Genomic DNA, 14,040 nt, shown 5'->3' with positions numbered 1-14,040 from the left:
TATATATATCTTGGAGAGACACTGCAAATGGACAATGGGGTGAGTGCAGTGGAAATAAGCAGCAAGAAAAGTATGGATTGCATTGCCTTTGATAAATATCAAAGGTCTTTTCATGTCCTTCAAGCTTCTTGTAAAAACAAAGACTCATCTTTTCAATACCAGTATTCATCCAGTGTTGTAAGTCAATGAGTAATGGTGAGTTACAATTTTCAAATAACTGAAATTAAGGCTCACCCAAAAGAAAATAAAGAGACATGGGATGTTCATGAATGGGATACAGTGTTTAACAAATCAAGAACGATGAAGAACTGGAGGGGGGTGGGAAATGTATGGACAGAAAAAGAAACAGGCTTTATAGGTTGTCCTTCTAGCTATACCCCCATACTCTGGACCATAGACACTCTTTTAGTCATTTGTTTTTTCTTGCGTAGGTAGTTGTGCAATCACTCTTTTGAGTGATTATGGATCCCATTGAGGAGGCTCTGCAATGTTTGGAGTGGGGGGGGGAACATTGTTATATTCGGTGAGAGTGAGTGAAAACCAATAATAAACCTTCATCACATTGGGTAGATCCCTGTGGTGAACTTGTGGGGAGACTGGGAAAATGTGGATAGATTGCAGTATGTGCCTCCAAGAGGCACATCAATGAGATGGCAGATCCATCCTTGAGTTTCCACCTATATCTGAGTCCTGGACACTGTAGTTTAGAATCCTGGCAAAGTTGGAGAGTCATTCACAAGGCCCTGAATTCTAAGGTTCCTTCCAGGCTAGCAAGGTTCTTTATGATGTGTCTCCCTCTTCACCTAGCCAGCAGTGTGAGGATCACATCCAAATTTCCAGCATTTCAGAACCTCTATGATCAACTCGCTTGCCATCTGCTGTAAACAACAAAAAGAAAAATGAAAATGGGATGGGACCCTGGCAGTCATGCAATGGTTTCTGCTTCTTTGCCCCAGAGGGTTTTTCTTGGGACTGTGTAAAAGGCTTATTATCCTTGGGAAGTGAGAAGGAAACAATACAGGGAGACCAGCCAAGACAACAGTACAAGAAGCAGTACAGCCCAGGTCCCCCCACAACAACTCCAACAACAATCTAAGAACATGGTACTGATCTAAGTAAGCACATGGTAGTGATCAGGAAATCAAAGAAGTATAGTGAATCATATTTTTAGCCCAAGATCACAAATCTGACCTAGAGGCAAATGGCCAGGCAAGATCTGTGGAACAGTGGGGAGCTGGGATCACAGACTCAGTATCTGGAGCCAGGAAAGTAGTGCAGAAACATCCAGAGTTGACTGGGGACTCAGTCCCCTGCCCAGGCCAGCAGGGAGGTGCCTCCCAGCGGAGTCTGGAGTGTAGACTTAGCACCTTAAGCCCCAAACCTAAGTTTGCCCAGAGCAGATCCTGGACTCAGAACACCAGCTCCAACTCTCCTAGAAGAGTCCTTCTGAGAACACAGCCTCGGTGGCCAGAAGCCTGAATTAAGTATTGCTAAAGTAGGCCAGCAACACCACGGCGCCCAAAGCTGATCTGGGTCTCAGCCACCACCACCACCATCACCACCACCATCACCACCACTACCACCACCACCATCACCACCACCACCCACCTACCCACCCAGGACAACAGCAAAGCATCTCTGAGAATTGCCAGAATTGCAGACTCAGCTCCTAGAGTTCCCAACTAGGCCTGCAACACTAGGCTTCTTAAAGTAGATTGCTGGAAGAATAACTAAACAAACAAACAACAACAAAAAAAAAGAGCTATTGGGAGATGCCCAAGATATGAACCTAAAAGAGGAGAATAATTCTAAAATTCCTACAAGGAAAACACTTAAAGAAAATACAGTTTACTCATAACATCAATTAGAATTCCTAGAAAAAAAAATGACACAAGAGTTTAAAAATTAGTTTTTAAATGATATTATAAATTAAATGAGAGTGATAGAGGAAAGAATTACAAAACAAATGAGAGCTATGGAGGAAAGACATGAAAAGAGAATCAATAGTTTAGCAAAAGAGGTATAAAAGCCTTACCCAACTAACAGATTCCCTGAAAATAAAAATGGACCAAACAGAAGTTAATGGCTCCATGAGTCAATAAGAAATATTTTAATAGTGTTTTATTTTCCCAATTGTACGTAAAGACAATTTTTAACATTCATTTTTACAAAATTTTCAGTTCCAAATTTTTCTTCTTCTCCCTCCCCTTCCCTCTTCCTAAAACTGTAAGCAGTTTGATATAGGCTATATATGTGCAATCATATAAAATATATTTCCATATTAGTTATCTTGTGAAAGAAGAAACAGACCAAAAGGAAAAAATGAAAAAAATAAAGTGAAAAATAGTATGCTTTAATCTGCACTGAGTCCATCAGTTCTTTCTCTGGATGTGGATAGCATTTTTCATCATGGGTCCTTTGTAATTGTCTTGGATCATTGTATTGCTAAGAAGAACCAAGTCACTCATAGTTGATCATCACACAATGTTGCTGTTGCTGTGGTCAATAAGAAATATTAAAACAAAGTCAAAGGATTAAAAAATAGATGTAAAGTAACTCCTATCAAAAATGACTGACTTGAAAAACAGATTTAGGAGAGATAATTTAAGAATAATTGGACTACTTGAAAACCGTGTCCCAAAAAAAGGGATATATTTGAAAAAGTCATACAAGAAAACTACCTAGAACTCTTAGACCATAGGTAAAAATGGAAATGGAATCTACCAGTCATTCCTTCTGAAAGAACCCCAAAATGAAAACTCCCACGATTGTTATAGCTAAAGTCTAGACTTTCCAGATCCAAGAAAAAATGCTTCCAGCAGCCAGAAAGAAAGAGTTCAAGTTCTGAGGAGCCATACTCAGGATTACATAAGACCTAGCAGCTACTGTTATAAAGGAGTCAAGAGCATGAAATACAATATTCCAAAGGCTTATAACTAAGAATAAGTTACCCAGAAAATTTGAGTACAACCTTATAGTGGTAAAAATAGATTTTTAATGAAACATAAGACTTCCAAGCATTCCTAATGAAAAAACTAGAACTGACTAGAAATTTTGATATACAAACATGGGAGTAAAAAAAACATCAAAAAGTATATGCAAGAGAAAAATTGGAAAAGACTTTATAGAGATGAAGTATTTGCATTCTAATGGGGGAGATGATACAAGCATCTCTATAATGTTGTAACAGCAATGCTGCTTGCTGCTACTGTGGCTGTGTAAGGCCAATAATACCAGCACACAGGAGGGCTGCTAGCACAAGTTCTTTGATCTGCTTTTCTAAGGAAAGCAACTTTAAGGGGTTTACAATCTCACTTTAATTAAACATACATATATCATTCACTTAGTTCAGGGGAAAAGTCAGCACCCTGAACTTCAGAGTAAACACAAACAAATTACAAGCAGAAATTGTATAAACAGAATAAAATAACACAAATCAGAAGACAAGCTTCTATCTGTCTGACTACAGCAATACATACACAGTTACCAGAGAGAGAAACACCAACATCTGGGTTTTCAAAGCTGGGGGGCTCCAACAGCTACCCAGAGTCTCCACACCAACTCTCTTCCAATGAGTGAGCCCCAAACAAAATGCTAACCTCAGAATATATATACACTTCTTCAGGGTCAGAGCACTTCACACCTCTCCAAGGTTTCACACCTCTCCTGACCTAATTTAGCAAAAGGGTGTGGGCCTTTCTACAGCAAAGGCAAGATTCAATCAAAGGCATTCAGTGGCCTTAGTGCTGAGAAACATTCCAAAACAAAAGACAACAAAAAGTCCCACTTTGCTTGCCCTTACAAATGTCAGCAGGGTCATAGGAGGAGTCAGATAAAATGGATGGCAGGACAGCTAGGTGACACAATGGATAGAGCACCAGCCCTGGAGTCAGGACGACCTGAGTTCAAATGTGGCCTCAAACCCTTACTAGCTATGTGACCCTGGGCAAGTCACTTAACCCCAACTGCCTCAAAAAAAAAAGATGGAGGGCTTGGGAGTGATTTTTGCTTATGTTTTGATTATTTTAAAAGAAAAAAGGAAAAGGAGAGGGTAGGATATATTAGGAAAGAAAAGAGGGATTAATGGGGGTAGGAACTTAGCCCACATAATTGGAGGGTACAAGTAGAAGTCTATACCAACAAGGAAGGGATGGAGGGGAGCAGGTATAACTTGAACCTCACATTGAACTGATGCAGAGAAGTAGGAAGAACCAGGAGAACCATTTATATTAACAGCAACAACGTTAAAAAAAATTGTGAAAAACAAGAACTCTGATCACCGTGATGATCAATGATGATTCCAGAAGACCAAATATTTAGAATTCCTGCCCACCTCCTGACAGAGATGGGATGGATTAGATATGTGGAGTAAGACACATTTTGGGACATGACCAATGTGGGAATTTCTTTTGCTTGACTGTGCATATTTGTTGTAGAGATTTTGTTTTTCTTTTTTCCAATAAGGAAGAGGGAGGTAGATGGGAATGAGGATAGATGCTTATTAATTGGAAAAAAAAAGTTTAACTTAAATAAATTGTAAAATAAAATAGTTTAGGGGCAGCTAGGTGGCGCAGTCAGTAGAGCACCGGCCCTGGAGTCAGAAGGACCTGAGTTCAAATCCGGCCTCAGACACTTGACACATGTACTAGCTGTGTGACCTTGGGCAAGTCACTTAACCCCAACTGCCCTGACAAAAAAAAAAAACAAAAAAAAATAAAATAAAATAGTTTAGCAAACAATAACAACAAAAAGGAAACAGCATGGATGGTTGTGATGCTATCAGTATCTGGCATTGGCCTGATAACTTTTCTCTGGATGTGACTCAGATATTAGCTCTGAGGGGGACCAGAAAGACACAAGTACCACTGAATCCTTTTGCTTAATCAATCAACAAGCATTTATTGAGTTCTTGCTATATGTCAGGCACTGTGTTAGGCATTAGAAATAAAAATACAAAAGCAAAACAGTCCTAATCTTCAAGAATGATAATCATCTTGATGGTGGGCCCTCCAGAGGTCAACTAAGCATGAAGCACAAGTTCCAAGATGGTACTGCGAGTAGGAAGAAACTTTGTCATTTGCTTCCTTTGGTCCTTCTTTCTGATTTATTCAAAAAACACCTACTCGTAGTATAGCTTTCAGTTTTCACTGGGACTTTAGATCTCCCATATTAAGTAGCTACTGTAGACAGAGCACAGTTCTGAGGGAGATGTAGAGAATAGCTTAAATGTAGTCCCCGCCCTTACAGTCCAGTTATCCAAAGGGATACCCCTTTGGTTGTCATGTTGCTCTCAAGTTCCTACCCGTGATCTCATCAATTTAGAAATTCTCTTCAAAGAGCCAGATTGAAAACCATCCATTCCCTGCCATCCCGCTTGACTCTTGTCCAGTGTCTCCCAAAGTTCAACTTAAGGGGACCATGTGACTTGCTGCCAGCTTTCCTTCCTTTCCCCTGACATCATGGTGGTACCAATGGAGCACTCTGGCTGTCCACCTATCCATAATCCTTCACCCTCGCCATTTAACCAGCCTATCTTCTCATCTTATCATATGTTTCCTTGAAGACATCTTTAACTCCTGTTCAATTTCAAAGTTCCTCATTGAATATACCCATCATGTGCCTCTCCATTGCCCTCTGTGGTACTCATTTTACATTCTTCACATTTGGTTGTATTCTGTCTTGCTGCCATATAGCAACACCAATGGAACATCACTATTAAGAAGATGGACCTTTGTTTTCCCAGGAAGATTGGAGTCATTGAAAGGGCTTTATAGTTTCCCAAAGGCTTTCCATCCCATTCTCCACCTATTTAAAGCTAGACTTGTCATTGAGAAATTGGTGGTAACAATGGGATAGTGGCTTTGAATGAAAACACCTCCTCTGACTCTCATACTTTTATCCCTGAGTAGACATTGGAAAAAAATTATCAAGAGCCCTTCACCATTCTGTTTGCTCTCTTCTCCAGTTTGTAAATGACTTTACAGACATCTTACTTAAAATCACACAATGGCCCTGGTACGTAGGTTATTATCCCCACTTGACAGATGAAGAAACTAAAGCTCAGAGAGGTGGGGACTTGCTCATGATCACACAGCTAGCAAGTGTTAAAGGGAGCATTTGAGTCCAGCTCTCCCTGGCTCGGATAGCATAATCTACTATGTTACTGTGATTATTTTGTTAAGCCTTAAATACCATGTCTATGACTGTTGTGATGTGGGCTTTCAAACTGCTTGATTCTTCCCCAGCCTGAACAGAAGTTCCTGGAACTCACTGTTTTAGTCCTTATGTGGCTTAGGGAGGTCAATGGGATTCAAGAGCTTTTCTAAAAAGCCATGCACAAACCAGATTATTCATAGCTCCGCTCTGCCTCCCTACCCTACCCAGCACAAGCTACTTCAATCCTCAACCCAGTGAACAGGAGGCCAAGTGTCCACTCCAAAAGTGACTGCCACAATTGCCCTCTGGGGTTTTGGTGGTTCTATTCTGCCTGGCTGTACTCCTTCAGGCTTGTTCATTAGTCACAAACCGTAGGTCTCAAATGTGTGTGTCTTTAGGCTAAAAACTGGCAGTCCTGATGGGCTGTGATTTTAATTTCTTTAACCACTGAAATGGCTTCACAAATAATACTCCAGAGATCCGAAGACTTCAATAGTGAGCCTAGAAATGACAATGGAATTGTGAACTGGTAAGAGAGAAATTAATGAGTTTAAGCTGACCTGGGGCAGCACCTCTGGGCACAGTGGATAGAGGGCTGGGCCTTGGGTCAGGAAGACCCGAATTCACATCCAGCCTCAGACACTTACTAGCTGTGTGATCCTGGGCAAGTCACTTCAGCCTATTTGCCTCAGTTTCCTCATCTGTAAAATGAGCTGGAGAAGGAAATGGCAAATCATCCCCATATCTTTGACAAGAAAAGCCCAACGGGGATCACGAAGAGTTGGACACAACTGAAAATGACTGAACAACAATGCCTGCCTCCAAACAGTTTTCTTCATTGTAGAAAAAAGACTCAAGAAAAGAACGCTTCTCCTCTCTGGAACAGATGGCAGCTAGAGTTTGAGCTCTAAGTGAGACTGAAGGAGATTTAAAGGTCCTAGCTGATTTTCTCTTTTGAGTAGCTTTCTGTGAACATAGCAATAGTAATCCTAAAATGAACATTTCCAGCTTTGGAGCTAAAATTATCAGTTTGAGAAGTGGGAGTTCCTGAGACCCTCAGTTAGAACTGAATGGAAAGAGAGGAAGTTTTCTGAAAGTATATCTTTCTCGGAGAAGATGACCATTGACAAAAGATAAGCCCAAGCAAGCCCTGGCCTGGCCTACTAGAAGATATGAACCCTGAGGGACTTGTTTGGATAGTGAAGAACTGAGATGAAAGAGAAATGCCTATTCCAAAATCCCAGTAATTGTTCCTGTCTTAATGTTTTAAGCATCATCCTTCCAGGGGAAGTATAATAGGAGTTACGGATTATTAGATCATGTTTTAAGTCTTTGTCAAAGAGCACTTTTAAATATTTTGAACTTTGTGTAATTTCTTTTGCAATATCTTTCTTGCACGTAGTCTATCTTGTACAAAAGAGCCTTTTCCTTTTCTCTAGGGGCCAGGCTCCTCCTAGGACTGAACCAGTCTGTGCTTGAGATTAGAACTGGGGCCCCTTAGTGGGAAAGGGTGTTCCCGGCCACAGTGGGCCAGTGGGATATGTTTTTATACTTATATCTAGTCTACACAGAAACAAACAAAATGACAATATTACACAAAGGCAGGAAATATTAATTAACCTTTTACAGGTGATCATAGAAAAATGGCAAAATAATCCCAGTAGAGCAACAGATAAAGTGTTGGGCCTGGAGTCAGCAAAACTTGGATTCAAATGCCCCTGATACTTTACTAGTTATGCAACCATAAACGAGTCCCATAATTTTTCTGAGTCTCAGTTTTCTCATCTCTAAAATGGGAATAATAGCTAAAATGTCTCTCTCACAAGGTTATTGTGAGGGTAAAATGAGATGAAGTCTATAAAGCACTTTGCAACCTGGAAAGAAAGGCATTTCACATAAGGGATGGGTAGGAAGAGAGAAGAGAGATATACTAGGAAATGAAAATGATTTAAAATACCAATTTTTAAACATTTTCCAGAAATACGGCAGTCCAGTCCCTCTTCATCAACTTTTCTTTTGATTGATCTCCTCCAATCAAACAAACCTGTTTCTCTATATAGATTTCATTATCATTTCTCCTAGTTCTAGAAAGCAATCCATCCACATGTAGCAGTTTGTTTCATTAGACTGTGCATATGCAGTGAGTACATTCTGGAACACTCCCAGAGCCAGCCTGCTACACTGGCCCTTCAGAGCCCCCAGGTACTCTAAGGGCTTTGTCTCCTACTGCTATCAGCTCAAGCCTCCGCTAGCTACCTTCTCCACCCTCCCTCTGTTAGGGAACCAGCTAGTATCATAATTCGAATTATTTAATTACCTTAAAAAGTTTCTATTGATGTTTTTTGTTTTTTAATCACAATTTTCCTCAATATTCCTCCCCTCCCATTTCTCAGGGAGCCATCCCATATAACAAATAATATTTTTTAAAGGCAAAAAAAGAAAAAGAAGAGGGGAAAAAATTAGCATAATCAATACAGCAAACAAGTCTGAAAATACGTGCAATGTGTAATATTTATGAACTTCCCATCTCTATAAAACGATAGGTTGAAAGTGTCTTCTCATATCTCTTCTGAGCCATATTTGTTCTTTATAATTTTATAATATTTGTTTTTGACTTATGCGTCTAGTTTTTTCCTTTCACATTGATGTAGTCATTGTGTATGTTGTTTTCTTGGCTATGTTTACATTGCCCCAATACCATCTATTGCTTATTCAGTATTGGATATCTTTTACAAAGAAATATTTACTCCAGAGATATAGAACAAAGTAGCAACATTTTCCCCAACACCACAGAGGCACACCCTACCCTGTACCTTCCTTGGCGGGTGGGGGGTATGTGAAAAATAGGCTTATAACAGCTCAGTTCTCATGTAGTGTTGATCCTACCAAGTTCATGTCCAGATTCAGCATGACTCCTGGATGGAGATTCATTCTTCCAAGGGCTTGGTCCTGAAGGACACTCCCAAAGGTCACCCCTTGCTCCTTAGGGCACTGATGCTGCGCTGGCTCTGGAACCCAAACTCTAGAATACCAAGGTACATTCCAAACCTTTTGAATTCATACAATCAAGGGAGCTTTGCTCCTTTCACCTAAGAGGTTCCATTGAGATATTCTTCCCATGATACATATTTGTAACAAAGACTTTTCCTTCTTTTTTTTTCCATTAAGGGTGGAAAAGGAGGGGAAGAGGCTAGCCTCCCCCCAAAAAAGGAAAATAAAGAAGAGAGGGTTATTGAGGGAGTCTTCTTTTTAAATGCTGAGTATAGAATAGAAGGGAAGTTCAGAAAGAAGCATAAACAGGACAGCTTTGAAAAGCTACATGTGGTACTTGCATTTTTTTAAGCAAGGTGTACTGAATAGAAAGCTGCATTTTCATCTTCTATTTTCTATTTTCTTCTGTTCCACTCTTATATAAAAATGCCTATTTTATTTGTTTGTTAAGTTCAAAAGAAAAAAGAAAAAGTAGTCCCTTAGTATTTTGTTTATTATTACATTAAGCTTATAAATTAATTTGGCAAGTAACGGCATCTTACCATAGGGATCATCCATGTTCAGAGGACATCCTTTCAATTGCTTGTTTTTAACCTCTATCAAAGCTGCTCTGAAAATGTCATTATGTTTCATAGATTTCCTCCCTCCTCCCCTCCTTTCCTTCCTTCCTTCCTTTTTTCCTTCTTTCCTTCCTTCCTTCCTTCCTACCTTCTTTCCTTCCTTCATTCCTGCCTCCCTTCCTTCTTCCTGCCTTCCTCCTTCCTTCCTTCATTCCTTCCTCCCTTCCTTCCTCCTTCCGTCCTCCCTTCCTTCCTTCCTTCATTGATTCCTGCCTTCCTTCCTTCTTCCTTCTTTCCTTCCTTCCTTCATTCCTGCCCCCCTTCCTTCTTCCTGCCTTCCTTCCTCCTTCCTTCCTTCCTTCCTTCCTATTTCACTGATGTGGGAATTTGTTTTCCTTGACTATATCTATTTGTAATGGATTTTGTTTTTCTTGGCTTCTCAATGGATGGGAAGGAGGAGGTGAGAAAGAGAATTTGGAACTGCAAATAAAATGAAATTGAATTAAAAAAAAAAACCAGTGATATTCAAGAAAAGAGCCATTAGAGGGAAGCAGAAAGATCTTAGAAATTAAATAAATGTCATTGAAGAGGCTGAAATATACCCACTTGCAAGTGATACGATTGTGTATCTAAGAAATTTAGGAGATGCGAAGACAATGCAAAATAACTGAAAAAGAAACAACAGACTTAGAGAAGAGAGTGGGACAGAACACGAAGCCACAAGAGCTACCTACACTTCACATGAAAACTGCAAAATTTTTCTCCCAATTTCCTGTTTTTCTTCTGAATCTGTGTGTGTGTGTGTGTGTGTCTGTCTGTCTGTCTGTCTGTCTGTGTCTCTGTTTCTGTTTCCCTCTCTCTGTTTCTCTGTCTCTGTCTCTGTCTGTCTCTCTGTGTCTGTCTGTCTCTCTGTCCCTGTCTCATTTATCCCTATCTTTGTTACCAGTTAACTCCACAGGGAGTTATTACTTGGAACCAACAGATTTTCAAGGTCTTCTAGAATGTCAGACTTGCAGAGATGTTTACAGGCCATCTGGTATAACCCCTTAATGTTTTCTTGCTCTGTTACTCATGGTAAGATACCCTCAATCTTCCCAGAAGAGAGGAAAAAAAAATATTGTGGATGTATTAGGATGAAGGTAGATCTCCTCTCGAATCTTGTGCTTAGCTGCTAAAACTGGGCTCAAGGCAACTCTGGGAGGGGTTTCTTATTCCCACCACACTCTCTACCTCCCTCTCTACCATCTTCATTCACCCCCATCTCTCCCCAGTTTCTCATCCCATCCCCCTGGCCATTTGTTACACTTTGCTCTATGTCAGAGTTAGGTGGGGGAGTGCTTGGTTCCTGGCCAGTAGACTAAGTCTCACAGAGGCAATCTGTACCTTTCATATCCACCCCCCATCCTAGGGGTGACATTCCTTAACACAGCAGGCCCAACAAGTCATGCTCGTTGAGTCAATCTGAATGAATCAAAACTCCTCCATCCACTGTGAAAGCTGTTGCTCACAGTCATATTTTTGATATTATACTTTATAATGACCTGAGCCGCACTCTCCAGGGGGTCAGGGATCCCCAGATTCCTGTCACTATCGGGTCCTGACCTCTCCTATGGTCCTTGGAGTTGCCCCCTTCTGGCCTCATCTCTGATTTAATCACCAGGAGCAGATGCTTTTTACCAAGAAAAGATCAGGACAGAAATAATTACATCAAGAGGCAATGAAATGGCCAGACTGAGAGTCTGAGTTGTTGTGGTTCAGCTGGGTCTGGATAGCTCCCCCCTCCCCTTGGATCTGGTGCAATGGAAACTTGGCTCTACACGCATGTGGGTGGGGGTGGGAGTTTCCATGAAGCTCTATCCACTGAAAGGACCAAATAGCCACACCACCCAGGCCATCCCAGTCCCCCAGGATGAGATGATTCACCTTTGGGAGACAGGAGATGATACTTCCAGAACTGACCTTATGACTGAGCACTTGTCTCTTCAGCCCACACTCCCCTTGTTCACTCACAAAATGATGACGGGGGTGGGGGTAGGAGGGCTGGCACGGGGTAATGTACCAGAAAAGTTGACATATTTTCCTCCTCTTAGCTCTCAGAAGGGATATAGTTCCTGGTGATCACTGAAGCTGCTGTTTTCAAAGAAAGCCCAAAATTGTGAGGCAAGCAGGGTGCACTTATGTACTTAGCTATAAGGGAGAATAGCCAGGGAAAGGATAGAGGAAGTAATACTGAATCTCTACACACACACACACACTCTCTCTCTCTCTTTCTCTTTCTCTCTCTCTCTCTCTCTTTCTCTCTCTCTCTCTCTCTCTCTCATTCTTGGAAACAAAAGTAACAGAAGTTGAACCCAGACAGAATATCTCCTCAATGATCTCACATGGCCTTGCTGTGCCAACCTCCTATTACTTCTACAAAGTCCCTCCAGGATCCACTCATCCTCACACTTCAAGTGAGTGTGGGCAGCTGTGCATCTCTCTATCAGCTTCCTTCTGCTTCCTCCTTGCCACGTGCCTAGACACATGCCTCATATCCCCAAGGTTTCTAGGTCCTGGCTCCCTGATTCTAACTTTGGCCACTTTTCCTCCCAGGATGGTCAGTGTTCTCTATGCCTAGGATCTTATTAGCATCTCCCTCATCCCTAGGGCAAAACAATTCATCCTTTAACCTCAAAATCAAAGGTATTAGGAAGAGAATGACCTTTAATTGCCCACTTCCTCTGTACCCCAACTCTCTATCTGCGGCAAAGAAGTAAGGGCACTTCTCTGCTTTGGTATTAGGGGAAGGAGATAATGAGGAGGTCTGAGTCATATTGAGGGGAGGGGGAAGGTCTGCTGCCTGGATTCCTGGAACTCACCCAGTGCCCACATGGCTGGGGTCATAGTCTCCCCCATATCAGACCCCCCACGTTACATGGCCCCCCATGGTCTGAAATCTGAGGGAGATATAGGGATCGAGTTCTAGTGAAGGACAAAGAGACTGGAACAACTTCTGAGACCCCAGTCTCCTGGGAATCTTCACATAACAGTACTCTTCTTTATCTGTGTGGGACTCAGAGACAAAGGGATCAGCATCAGGTCCAACATATCCACCAAAGCAGACCGAGGAGTTGGGACCATCCTTTGGGATCTGCTCATAGGAAGAAGGTGAAGCTTCCTGGCTGTCCTAAGGCACCTGGGGAATTAAATGGAGTAGTTTGCCTTTTTGAACTCTGACCTTTAACTGGGTAAGGAGAAGGGAAAGAAGTAGGGCTAGTGCTAATTCTTGGGGCGAGGGGGGAAAGGTCAGAAAGTGGAGAAGTAAAGGACGGTCTCTGTGTGTTCACTTATCTGTGTCTCTGATTCTCTGATTCTTCTGGTCTCTCAATCTCTTGGTCTCCAATCTCTAAATCTTTGGATTCTTTGTCAGTCTCTAGATCTATGAGTCTTGGTCTGGATCCTTCAGTTTCTGAGTTCTGAATCTCTCTCTCTCTCTCTCTCTGTGTCTGTCTCTGTTTCTGTTTCTCTCTGTCTCTCCGTCTCTGTCTCTGTCTGTCTGTCTTTCTGTCTCTGTCTCTCTCTGTCTCTGTCTCTCTGTCTGTCTCTCTCTCTGTGTCTCTCTGTCTCTGTCTGTCTCTCTGTCTCTCTGTCTCTCCCTCCCTCCCTCTGTCTCTCAGTCTCTCTCTGTTTCTGTGTGTGTGTGTGTGTGTATATGTGTCTGTCTGTTTCTGTGTATGTGCGTGTGTCTGTTTCTCTGTGTGTCTCTGTCTGTCTGTTTCTCTCTCTGTCTCTGTTTCTCTCTAGATTCTTGAATCCCAGGACTGGGTACTGAATTGCCCAGTGAGTCTGGTCTGAGCTTTTATTTCCTCTCTTAGCAGACTGCCCTCCCGGACAATGACACAGCTGACTCTGATGATGCTGGTGATCCTTGTAATAAATCAAGGTCTAGGCTGGAATCTGACCACACAGGAACCCCCTGCTTCCCTCCCTATGGCCTCTCACCAGCCCTTGTCCTCTGGGGAAGACTATCTTGTAGGAAGCAGAGTCCAGGAACCCCATGGCCAAAAGGCTACAAGGAAACCAACCTCTGCACTCTCCAGCCGAGGAGCCCGGCTCACCCTCTCCCTGGATGTCCCCACAGGTCTCCTACAGATCTTGATAGAGCAGGCCAGAGCTGAAGCCCACAGGACCCAAGCAGCTCTCAATGCTCAAATCCTGGCACAGGTTGGCTGAAAGCGATGCTCCTTGAAGGGACAGAATGAGACAGCCTTATGTGGATAGTTCTGTATGTGGTACAGCTTCATGTGGCCAGTTTTCTATATGAGTATGGACTTAGGTGGACAATTCCACACAT

The sequence above is a fragment of the Trichosurus vulpecula genome, chromosome 9 (genome assembly GCF_011100635.1).
Source record: "Trichosurus vulpecula isolate mTriVul1 chromosome 9, mTriVul1.pri, whole genome shotgun sequence".
NCBI lineage: Eukaryota > Metazoa > Chordata > Mammalia > Diprotodontia > Phalangeridae > Trichosurus > Trichosurus vulpecula.
Note: the sequence above shows the minus strand (reverse complement) of the source record.